Below are 13,147 nucleotides of genomic sequence, written 5' to 3' on the forward strand. Positions count from 1 at the left end.
ACATCCAACTAGGCATAATTGGCTGTAAGCCGCTGGGATTAGTTGAACGGTGTCAGCTAGATTACTTGGCTCAAAACGTTTCTTTCCAATAAAAGAGAGATATAAATCCCGCCTAGAAAATTTACGAAGTGCTCGCTGCTGGCAAGACAAAATTTGATCACTGCTCGTGCTCGCAAAAATAAACGCGCTGCTCGCATGCTCGCAAATGTTCGCAAAGACCATTCGATACCCCTTCAACTATCACCTCATAGAAATCTCGAGCTCATAATCTAATTGTTAAATAGAAACTCTCGTGAAAGTCTGGGAGAACTCGAAAAAGCCGTGTAAACACTCGCCTGCGGTTCGTGTTCCCACAGCATTTCTCGTTCTCCCAAACTTCCACTCGTGTTGCTATAACTCGATAGAAACACGGCACATGTTTCTATTTCTTAAATAGTAGGATCATACGTAGAAAATGCAAAATGGAGAGCAAAAGTGTGATCTCAGTCTTTGTAGTAACAAAAAATGGTCTTAGCTGGGGTATCATTGGGTATTGAAAGGGGGTCTGTGAAAAATACAAACAAAGAAACCGACACAACGTAGGATGATTTTTTTGAAGGTGTACAATATTCGGCTGGCCAAACCAGCCTTCTTCAGGTACAATGAGAATTTTACATTGGAACGTGTTTTTATGTCGCATGTTTTCGTAATACCGGAAATACGTAAAACTAATTGACAGTGTAAATTAAAGATAAGCATAAGGCAAAAACTGTGCTACTTGTCCCTACATTTCTCACGGACATATACCTTCTTTTCTACTCAGGGAAACGCGCCCCATAAAATCTAACCTGACCTGTGACATTAAAAACCTCATCTACATGATTTAATGTAACCGCTGTAAATTACAATACATAGGAAAGACGAAACGACGAAACGACGTTTAAACGACCGATTTAATGAACACCGCCGTACTTTACGGATCACCCTAACAACAAATCTAAACCTGCTACAGCCCCAGAACATTTCCTGTCCTCTCCTAACCACACTGCTAACGACATACAATTAATCACCATTGAAAAAATCTTTTTTAACCGAGACTCTATAGGGGAGTAAGCCCAACAGGGAAGCTTTTTTAATTCAAAAAGACAGAACAATTGATCCTGATGGTCTGAACATCCACGAAGAACCATATTAATTGTTTTCTTTTATTATGTTATTTCATTATTTTTATTATGTTATCTCTTTATTATATATGATACAGGAGGGGGGGGGGGGGAAGAGAGTGAGGCAACCACGTTCCCAGGATCTCTCATCTCACCGCCCCCTGGTTGAGAGCGAGAGCGGGGATAAACGTTTTCTTGCCTCCCCACCCCTTCCCGTTTACTCCGGCTATGTAAGTTAGTAAATTTCTTGTGGGGGAGTCTATGGCGGGGGCGGGGGGCGGGGGAGAGGATTATTCTACTCGCTTTTTTGCGGGCTTTTGCATTGCGCATGCATAATCCCAGTAAGCCATGAAAATCTTGTGGGTTTGAGGACGTGATATCACGTGACAGAGCTTTTAACCGACACTTTGCCAAAAATCACGTGAGAGGGTTTCACTAGAGAAGCCCTTTTCTTCCGCGAAGAATTATTTAAATTTCCATATTGTCTCATTTTTTAAGTATTGTTGCTTTACTTTTATTGTTTCAACATTTTTATTTTCCTTTATAATATCACAGAAATTTATTATCCTGCCAAGTAGCTCGTTGATATTCCGAAGTGTCTCTAAGGTTTTCGTTGATCCTGAAACTGCTTGTTCGCTGCTAAAGTATTCAGATGACATGCTTTAAGGCTTTGATCATATGCTGGTATGTATGTTTTGTTTGCGCTGCAAGGTTTTTCCCAGACTCTTTATCAGTACACTTTTTGCCAAGGAGAAGTTGTCTACAGTGTCATACCAACCAAAAGGCACGCATTTTTCTATATTTTAAACAAAACTAGCAAACGGCTTTTTAAATCATAAAAGACTTCTTTCTCTTCTGCGATGGTGAAACATCTACAAACTGTTTAGCATTGTTAACTGCTTGCGTTGATTGAACAAAGAATGCCTATACTGAACAACACTTGAAGTGCAAAGGAAAAACGAAATTTTAAAACCCACTATGGCAATGATACATTTTATTAATGCCTAATTTTCCACTGTGAATTTCCAACACAACTATGTTTGCATTTAACAAAAGTTAACGCAAAGAATTTGATTACAGCGATCACGTAATCGCTGTAGATTGTCTGGGCTTTCTTTTTTGTTTTGTTTTTTGCACCGTTGCGGCTTTCTTTGGCTGGAATTTATCGAAAATAAAAGATCACACTGCGGCATTTTAACAATCTAGCTATCATGCTATAAAAGTAGACGGTAAAACCACTTCGTTCTCACTTCACTCGGTGTCAGCCATGGCCACAGCTCCAGCAAGGCAACTCAATAATAAGGTATGTACGAGATTTGATATCCCTTCTTCGCTTAGTCTTGATTAAACAAGTTAAGGAAGAAAAAATGCTCCCAATTCTTTCAGTCAACGAATTTACGAAGATTCGACTTAAAACGTAACATACTGGGAATGAAATTCTACATCGCTTACTGTTCTTAACTAGCTAATCTAAGAGACTATGTAGTTTGTAACATGCAAAACCTGTGGATACGTTTCCTTCAAGATTACAGCGTTGTGTTTAACTATATTCTGTACCGATTATTTTTCTGGTTTTCTTTGTCTACTTTTTAGAGAATACGAAGTGCCCTGTTAAGCAAGGTCTTACCTAGACTTGCCACAAGTCGACCTCATGAATTTCAGGGTAGAATATGTTAGGCCGCGAAGCGGCCGAGCGAGCGACGAAGTCGCGAGAGGTCGACTTGTCTCGCTTGAAGGGTTTTCATTTACGTTCCGGGCAAAAATGAGGAGTGGCGTGACTTGCAACTGGTGTGTCAGATTACATTTGGATTGAATTGAATGGCGGAAAGTATCGGTTCCACTCCGACCAAAACAATCGAAAGTGTGTGCGTTTCTCCCGCGTCGAAAGAACAAATTTGTTTACTCTATACTAAAGTGATTACGAACAAAGATTTTAAACGAAAATCGACGATATCGGGTGGCCAAAAAAAGACCAAAGTTTGTTTGAATCTTGAATTGATCGCCGGAAAGGATATCCAGATATCCAGTGGCGAAGGTTCACTTTTGACAAACATTTTGTGCCGAAATTGCGCAGATAAAAACGAAACCGTAGTTCGGAAGATTCTTGAAGTAAGAGAAAGCTTCGAATCATCGAGGAAGTCCATTGAAGCCGAGAAAGGCAGAACAACAGTGTGGCGATAGTTGTTGAGAATCGCCTCCGGACTTCCAAATACCATTTTAACTTATCTCACGAAAAGATTAAGAATGTGAAAGGAGTAGCATTTTTCTTCTCCTCTGTCGCCGCCCTAGAGAGGCGAAGTAAAGAAAAGGGAGAAAAGGCAAACAGCCAAGAACAAGAGGACGACCAGAATGATGAATTGCCTGAAAAGTATTGGCCAGCAATAACTTACTGGATTGCAGTACAGTCCTCCAACGGCATGCGCGTGTCGACGGTCCCCATGCATTCAACCCTATTAGAAACGGGCATGGCAGTGATAGCGAAAGTCCTGCCAGACAGAAAAAGAGGAAACAAAGAGGACTCCTGCGCACCATTATGCACCACGCTAAAAGATGACAACAACCACTTTATGCAGACCAAAGTGGACATGTCTTTTTCCCACAGTCTTCAGTTGCTACAAGATCAACTGGTAGAGGAGCCCTTGGAGTCACTTCATGCAAGTGAGCATGTTGTCAGGTTACAAGTTGTCTGTAGCTTATTCACTGCAAAACTGCGAGACAAGTTAATACCCTCTGTCGTCAGTTCCGGCCTCCAATTTGATGTGTTTGGCATAGAGGTATGCGACTTGCCCTCGGAAATCCCAAAAGGCCTCGCATCGCCGATTGTCGTAGCAATGAACGACATAGAACAAGCCATGGCGAAACTGGGCTATGCACTACACAGTGGGGAAATGTTCAAGAGGGACAAGAATTCTGAATACACATGACATATCAGCACTGGTGTTCGGTGAAGAAATTCCTTTCTCTGCTGGAAAGCAATGATCAGTTTAAGGACACCATCATCAATTATATGAACAAGCTCGTAGAAATCCTTGGCAATAGAGAATGCGAATTCATGAAGCAGCTGCGCATCAACTACGACTTGATTGAAGTGAACGGAGGATGGTGCTTCTCAGTAAGTCAGAGAAAGTTCCTTTTTCATCCCATCCAAGGCACGGAAATTGGAAAAGAATCTCCCAAGGCGTACATCGAATACGAGCACACTAAGACGCCAGATCCAGGTTACTTCAAACAAATACTACAGAATAGCCTCAACCAGCAGGAAATGGCGCACTTTTGCGAATATTACATTCGACTCCTCGACTGCCGCATTAAACAGCACAAAGAAAGGGTCATGTGCCTCGTGAGAGAGCCTAACAGTGGAAAAACGAGCCTTTTCACGCCAATCACCCGCTTCATCTCAGCAAGATACATTGCCATGATCAGTAAACAAAAGGCTTTTAACAAGAGCGTGGTCGATGAAAACACTCAAATCATCTTCCTAGACGAGACGCACGCGAAGCTGATGCATCCAGATGACCGGAAAATTTTGACGCAAGGAGGGCTCACTGCACACGACCGCAAGTACAAGACATCAAGTCTAGCAGTCATAAGATGCCCAATGTTCATCACATGTCAAACGGACATGGATTTGGCCAAGAGCACAACGGCGCCATGTCCTACCTTTAAGAAAGTTCTTCTTCAAACGCTTGACATCACCGTGTGTAGCAGGAGTACAAGAATTCTTGCAAACCAATGTAATGGACTGCATTGTCTGGGCATGTGGCCTGGCGATAACTCCAGACGATGAGTTACCACCTCCTGTGCCTGGAACCAGTGTACAGCGAGGTGACATCGGTGAGGAAGAAAAGGAACGGATTAGGACCATGGAACTGGACGAAAGCGAAAGCGAGCAAGAAGGGAGTGAGCCAACGGAGCCGAACACGGCCATAGACGATAGTAATGTGTAGGGAGATGGCGAAGAGGCAGACACTGATTCTACCTATTTGGACCAATGGGAGGAGAGTCTGAAGAATATTGCACGTCTGCAAGAGCAAGAGCCATACCACAGTCTCAAGCAGAGGCAACTTGGTCTACTCGCCGCTGACGTAAAACGTACCGTCGATGAAAGGGAAAGCCGGGAAGAGCGCGCACGATTGCGGGTGCTGGAAGAATCTGAGAAACGCTGGATCTCGCTGGGGATATTGAAGGAAGAAGACGCCCACTTGCTACAGTCAGTCAACGGCCCCTACCATCCGAATATAGAGCGTTCTCGAGACCAATACTTTGCAAGGAAGAAAGAAGAAGACCAACGGATGCTCGAAAAGAAAGCACGCGAGTACTTCAACAACGAGTGGATTATGGAGGAGGAAAAGGAACTTCGAGATCCCCAGAGTAAAGAGGACGCGGCGACAGACGAAGATGTTAAGCGTGCACTCCAGTACATGTTGGAAGTGACTGTCGAAGCACTCAAGTTGAGATTTCAGAAGGAAAAAGTTCAAGGGCTCGCGAAGCTAGTGCTGTTGGAGCGGAGGAAGAGGGCCGTGGAGATGCCATGGGTTTTCCCGTCTCAAGCGCAACGTATAAACAGCATCTGGTGTCCCCTACCCTATCCTTGTGAAGAGATGGAAGATAGCGACGAGGAGGAGCTCTTCATAACACCCTCGACGGCGTCAACAGCGCACAGCCGCTCATCCAGTCAGAAACGACGAAGTCAGCAAACAAGTACATCAGTGCCCAAGAGAGGAAGAATAACTCACTTTTTCACTCCCAGTCAACAGTAAAGCTGAAAGTCTCATGCCGTCAGGAATCACTGAATTAAGTTAGCATCGAGTTTACTGTAAGAGTTTACTATACTATATATAGGGTATAGAGTTTACAAACTCTACAAACTCTATGCCCCTGTTTTTTTCGTCAGTTAATGATGTTTTATTAGCTAGTTCACTATAAGAGTTTACTATAAGAATACAAAGAGCATACGTCTTGAGTGTAACATGCATCTGGATGCATTGTCAATTTCGAAATGAAACGTTAGATCATTGATGTCATGTAAGTATTTTTTTCGTGGGTATATGTCCCTCTGGTGTAAAGCCAGCGGCATTTTCATTCCAGCCCTTTTCTTTAGAGAGTCTGCCGTTCTTCCGTCTTGAAACTTAAAATAAAGGTCTCTCAAAATAGCAGTCCACTGCCCAAACCCGTGTTTAGTTATCCCTTTCTTTAGAAAATCGTCCTCTTCTGTTGTCAATTTCAAAACATGACGAATGTTCCTCTGAGAGCGCAAGATTCTTTTACGCAGGGCGTCCTTTTTGGGAGAGGAGTTGACATTTTGCACTGTTTCAACAGAAGGCACGGCGTTGGAAGTCGAATCTCCGGGTCTTGCGTGGACGTCCTCGTCCACTTCTGCCCCCTTGGCGCCTTGAAGTTTCTGTATGCACTCGTGACTCTTCAAAGCAACTTCTCGGGATCGTTGCTTTTGATAGTGAACTTTAGCAAAAGCAGAACTGTTTTTGGCCTTCTGACAAAATCCCCTGCTCTTTGCTAGTGAGCTGATTGAGGTCCTGCGTTTCAACAATTTGGCGATAACGCGTGGGATGGGTGTATTTTCCAATTGCATCAAACACCAGTTTGCTCATGATCTCGCCCAATTTACCATGTTGACCTCCATTTCTGTTGACGAGAAAGAAATCACATTGGGGTTTAAGCAAAGGTCTAACGTACGAGATGTAGCCATTGAGCACTTGCATGTTTACATCGGTCAGAATCAAAGAATCAAATCTATACTTTCCAGCAGTCTTGATCGTTTTCTGATCAATGAATCCACCCTTTTCCTTAGCTGCAGCAATCATGTCCACCGTCAAATATTGATAAGTCATGAGACGCGACCCCTTCACTTTGATGAACAGATACATGGCTACAAATCTCGTGGCAATTGCAAAGTCCGAGGGGTTAACTTGAGTTGGACTCAATTTGCAAATCTTCACGGTATTCTGGTAGCGCGGCAGGTGGAATTTCGCGACCTCCAACAATTCCTCCATTGTTGCCTAATGGCCTCTCGCTTCTAGTGTTTCGATGTCTAAATCTTGTGTCCACTGCAATCTCATCATCTTTGCAACCGTCTTTCGCGCTCTTTTGAGGTACAGCTCTGTTGCAGAGAACTTTCGAAAGACTGCCTCTGATGCGCCATGAAGTTTTCTGAAGTCTATCATTTCAGAAATAGCATCTATGTAGCTCAAACGCCCACCCATTCTCGTCCTCAGAGCCCACGATCCTTCCGACCTGCGGCAGGGATCGAGAGCTCTGGCCGGACCCGATTTTCTGAGCATGCGCAGAGCATGCGCAGAGCATTCGCTTCGTATTCTCAGCCAATCAGATTTGCCAGATTTGACGGGAAGTCAGTGAATCGCAAACTTCCGGTGTTGGACCAGCCCAGAGCTCTCGATTCCTGCCGCAGGCCAGAAGGATCGTGGGCTCTGGGGATGAGAATGACGCCCACCATGTCCGAGCTTGCATACGTCTTGTAAGTAGTCGATAAACTTGATCAACAAATTTGAAGAACACAAACTAAAGTCCACCACGTCAAAAGTCAACTCTTCCTCGTCTTCGCAACAAAATCTAAGAAACTTAAGGGGGTACGATACCCTAAAATATGGCGATGTTAATGAAAAATTCAATTTCTTGGAAATACAAGACTTAAGACCCTTGAGGACTTATCAAAAACATTTTGAAACGACTTGCCGAATTTCCTTCCAGATGAGTGTGTAGCAACAGCCATAGCAACGACTGTTTACTATAAGAACGTGACCAAAAACATAGATTATTTTTAACTTATATGAACGAAACTATTTAGAAAAAACTTTTAAGACATGCACAACTCGATTGGTATAATTATTTGTGAAAAGCTTTGCCTCAAATTGCCATCACAGGCTCATTCATTTCCCTTATGAAAAGGAATATTTCCTACAACTGCGGTAACTTTTTACAAAATAGAACAACCATTGCTCCCCCTCCCCCGAGATCCAATCTGCACCCCCCTCCGCTATTTGTGGCTCGTTAAATGCTTAATACTTCGTGTAAGAAACTTAAAGTGCATTTTTCTCAAAAGTTTTCTTTTGTACCGACTGACTTCGCGCCAACATTTCTACTTTGCAAGGTTTTTAAGTAGAATTCCCGAAACTTGGGCTGATCAAAGACCAATAGTGTCGTGATGCAATAAACTAAAAAAATCATAACATTTTTAACGTCTGTCACGTGACACTAGATAATTGTTTCACTGGGTTTGGTGCAAAATAAGGTTATTTCCAAATAAAGCGTGTGGAAAGCACTGAAAACAAGAGTTAACTGTCAAAACTTTAGTTTATTGCATAGAACGAAACAGAAACTTGCAAGATATTCTTGCTTGAAAATCAAATCTTGTTTTGTGAAAGAGCAGGAACTGTTGGCGTCAATACTGTAAAACACTACCTCAAAAGGTTGTGGCTGGTTTCCATAGCAACCATTTTGAGTAAAACTTTCAAAATTTAATTTCTCTTCTAGAGTGCAATGGCACACAACTGATCTTTCTTCACCATATTTAAACAAACTGTTTGGTCCATTTCGGGGTACCATACCACCTTAAAGCATCTTGTCATCGTTGAGTTGCACGATCTTTCTTGCAACCGCACCACTTCCAGTGAACAATCTCGCCAATGTCACACGGTAATGAAAATGAGGGAAGTAACTTTCCGGCATGTTTTGTGGTCCCAGTTGTTTGATCTTGAATTGTGTTCACCATTGGAACATTTCTTGCTACCTTTAGCGAATCTGTGATTTCCTTCGAATTGGGCATTTCATCAAAATAAAAGAACCAAGTGTGCTTGGTATTAACATGTTTTCTGCACCCTCTTTGACTTTGAAATCCATCATGGTCACACTCTTGTATTGGGCAGTGATACAAGCTGTCGGTTTCATCCTTTTCCAAGTGAAGCCGTTTTGGTTTGGGTGATGCTCCATCGATATCCGACCAATTGACTTTTCACTTCTTGCTTATTTTGCCTTTTAAAGAGTATTTGGCCAACATGATCTCCTTTAAATCTGAACCATAACCAAGGAGCCGATGACAAGCAAAGGAACTGCATATATGTTTGTATTTGCCAAGGCACGCCCTTACTTGCCGCCCTCATTACTATTGTGCAAAATTCATGACAGTGACATGCAACCAAACTTGCCCAAGCAGGTCTGAGCGCGCCCTATTGTTTGTCTCATTCACAAAGGACACCTTCATTTGGGAACAAAATAGGAATGTGTAGAAAAATGGTCCGAAATCTGTTCCCAAATGACCAATTTGGGAACAATATGTTCCATTCACAGAGAGGAACTCAGAAAAAAACGCTCCTAAATTATGAATTTGGGAACAATATGTTCCATTTACAGATAGGAACTCGGAACAAAACAGTCCTAAATGTCCAATTGTGGAACAAACTGTTCCATTTACAGATAGGAACTCGGAACAAAACAGTCCTAAATGACCAATTTGGGAACATTTTGTTCCATTTACAGAGGGGACCTCGGAACAAAGCGGTCCTAATTTATCAATTTCGGAACAATGTGTTCGATGCACAGATAGGAACTCGGCACAAAACAGTCCTAATTTATCAATTTAAGAACAATATGTTCCATTTATAGTTGGGAACTCGGAACGAAACGTTCCTCTTTTACAATAGAGTGAACGTTTTGTTCCTACCTTGCAAAAAATCTGGTCCTCTTATAGTCAATAGGAACACAAAAACGAGGAACAGTCGATACTACAGGAACGCTCCTTTCGGAATATAGGGACAGGCAACGAAACTTAAAATCAGCGAAAAAACGAGGCGAGGACTAAAGAAAAACTCAAAAAAGCGTAAGACGAAGAAGAAGAAGACGAAGAAGAAGAAGAAGAAGAAGAAGAAGAAGAAGAAGAAGAAGAAGAAGGCGGAGGTGGAGGCGAAGACGAAGACGAAGGAGAGGAAGAGGAAGAAGAAGAAGAAGAAGAAGAAGACCACCAACCCTTCCATCCGACTACCGATTCCCTGACTGAACGCTTACCGCTGCGCGACCCATTAATAATTAATTAATCGTGAGGGAATACGGCTGTGAATTCATCACAGCCTATCGGAAAGGCAAATGCTGCCTTTCGGTAAATGTTTCGGTAAATGTTAGTAAATTTTGACCCACGACACATGACACGTTTTCCTCCGATCGGAAAACGTATTTGGGTTGGGAGGTATAACAAATCGGTTTGTACGGAAGCGATGGGTAGTTAAAACAGCAGGCTCAAGTACGTTCCTAGCATGAACCTCATTTATTTGTGTGCTTTCATCTTTCCAGTGATTACCCACTCAGCGTAAGAGTACAATACTTCAACCTAATTAATAAAACTAGTCATAAGTCCACAAGTACGCATTGTGGGGCTATTTTTTTCTTATGTAGTTCAGTTACTGATTGATGCTTGTGAATTTCTCCAATCTTGGACTCTTTTCTAGCCTCCCTTCTCTTAAGTTTGGACTTCCAGTCTTGAATCAGTGACCTTAAGAGCCTTACGACTAGAAGCATATAACTGTTATGTGACTTGAAAACCTCCACCGAGCCGAGCCTCTCTTTTCTTTGGACGAGATAATTTATAACACGTTCCGACTCTGAGAGGCGTTTTATTTTGTTGGATCAAGTACAGAAAGAGAGACTTTCTTCAGCTTATTCATTTCTTCTCAATTGATCAATCAGTATTAACAGACTTATAAGCACCATAGACAAATTAACACTATATAGACAGATAAACACTATTCACTTGCCTCTTAAATGACTTCCGCGTCAGTCACCAGCAACAGTTCTTTTGAAAACTAACTTCACCTGAATCACCTTAGATGAACAATACCTGCGAGGACGTCCCAGGTGGGATACAAGTTCCATCCATCCTTAAAAATTTCACATTTTCTCTCTCTGTTTTCGCCTGTTGTTACCGAATTGATTTTTCATCGAAGTTCCCATTACCAGACGGTATAGATATTATTTCCAAAAATATCTCTTGTTCCCGGACCTTGAAACAAATCATGGTGTTCCTTGTTTCCCCAAAACCCTTTGAGTTCCCCCTCCCCCTAGGTTCTAACTGTTTACCATGTTCCTTGTTCCCCCAAACCCCTTTGAGTCCTCCACCTTGGGTTCTAAGACTTCTAACCGTTTATTATTTTCCGTGTTCCCCTAAACCCCATTGAATCCGTCACCATTATGTTGTAACAGTGAATTCAAAGATTCGCATCAACTGCTCAATATCAGCAGTTCTCCTGACATACTTTCATACAATGGTGCTTTTCTTGTGCGTTTGGCAATAGAAACAAAAATAAACGACACTCCAGACGGTGTTACAATATCGTCTTCTTCATGATTTATGCATATAACCGGAACAAAATTCTTTTGGGTTAAAACCAGTTTTAAGACATACCGAACAGCCGATACGGAAAATGTATTTAAACCACATCCGTATGCCTCGACAGTCGGCCCGCCTACCTAATTAACTGGCCAATGCACGACATACTCATACGTCGTGCTTTCAAAGTACCTCGAATTATTTCCTCCCTATCCTTTATTAGATTTCTGTATTTCCTGTTCATGCTGATCACCAAAGCGAAAACAAACACCGTTTACTTTTGAACGACGTGAGTTATAGGAGAATTCGTAGAAATGTTGAGACGAGTGCTGAGAATATCAACCTTACCTAGAAACTAGACTGTCTTCAGTAAGTCGATGCGTAATCATGTGTTAATTTATGTTGCGAAAAAATAAAGAAATCTGCAAATGAAACGGAAATATGGAAACTAGTCTAACGGCAGGACTGCGGATTGGTTTGGCCAAACAATGTCAAAATAGTTTAGCCCCACGCAGTATCAATGTCCTCAAACTAGATTAACCTTAAAATACGTACCGCCAGGCCTCATATTTTCCTCCATTTCCAATTCATTAATTTTTCTATGAACGAGGAGATTTCAGACTCAGGAGTTTTCAGACTATTTGCTTCTTTGTCTTCAAACAATTATTCTTTAACAGTCATTCAAGAAAATAATTTGATTTATTGGCTTTTACATTTTACTTGTAAAACAAATCAAAACTCAACAAACGGGATACCCATTCGAGTTTTTAAAAATCGTGTAATATCAATTAGGAAATCAATTTGGTACATTTGAAGAATATCGCTGAAAACTGTGTTATGACCAGGTTTGAAGTTCGCTCACACCTTTCCAGTCTGACCGTTAAGACAGGAATAATCTGTCGTCTTACCCCAGTACCCCAATTGAGTTAATTAATAAGCTTTTTTTCGGAAATGACTCGTGAATCCATTTTCATATCACAGGGCGTCTTCTTTCCTAAAAGAACAGTGATCTCGATGAAGCCGTTACAATTTAGGGAACGGAAAAAAAACTCTTAAAAAACACTCTCCAAAATATCAGTATATTGGTAGTAAATCGTTAATTTTGGCCCATTGACGTCACTGGCAGTTCAAGAATGACAGAGTGTTTGTTTTGAGGTGGTTTGACAGTGAAAGTTATTTAATCCAACTCAGTTAATTTCATATCCTCCCAGCGTTATGTTGAAGCAACGACATCGAAAGAAATTATGGAACCTGCTGCCCGCCTGATATATATCCGGAAAATTTCGTTCATAACTTTGAAGGCCACGATCGAAAATTAGTGTTACAAACTAAAACTAATTTTCACCGATTAAGCGCTTAGTCACGACAACAGTTGTTGTCCATTGAACCGATGAATGTTGAATTGTTGATGAATGACTGTAGTTTTCTTTGGCGGTAAAAGTCAGGTGTTATCATGAAATTGCAACCGGCCACAACCAAGCAGAAGTTGAAAACGCTGGATAGTGACCCGCAATAGCTTGTATATCTTTATTGGCCCAAAAAGCCTGATATAAATACCAGTGAATGCATACAATGTTTAACGTAAAGCGGATAACCTAACCGTATAACAATTTAACCGGGATTTTGTTTTTCTCTCTGCTCTTGGCGATTCATA

At 41.7% G+C, this 13,147-nt stretch overlaps 1 pseudogene; it reads left to right on the forward strand.

Moving 5' to 3' along the window:
• The first annotated feature begins 2,409 nt into the window (after window positions 1-2,409).
• Window positions 2,410-6,312, forward strand: LOC149100909 (uncharacterized; annotated as a pseudogene).
• The last annotated feature ends 6,835 nt before the right edge of the window (window positions 6,313-13,147 follow it).

The sequence above is a fragment of the Orbicella faveolata genome, unplaced genomic scaffold (genome assembly GCF_042242905.1).
Source record: "Orbicella faveolata isolate gen_17 unplaced genomic scaffold, um_ofav_v1 contig_4, whole genome shotgun sequence".
NCBI lineage: Eukaryota > Metazoa > Cnidaria > Anthozoa > Scleractinia > Merulinidae > Orbicella > Orbicella faveolata.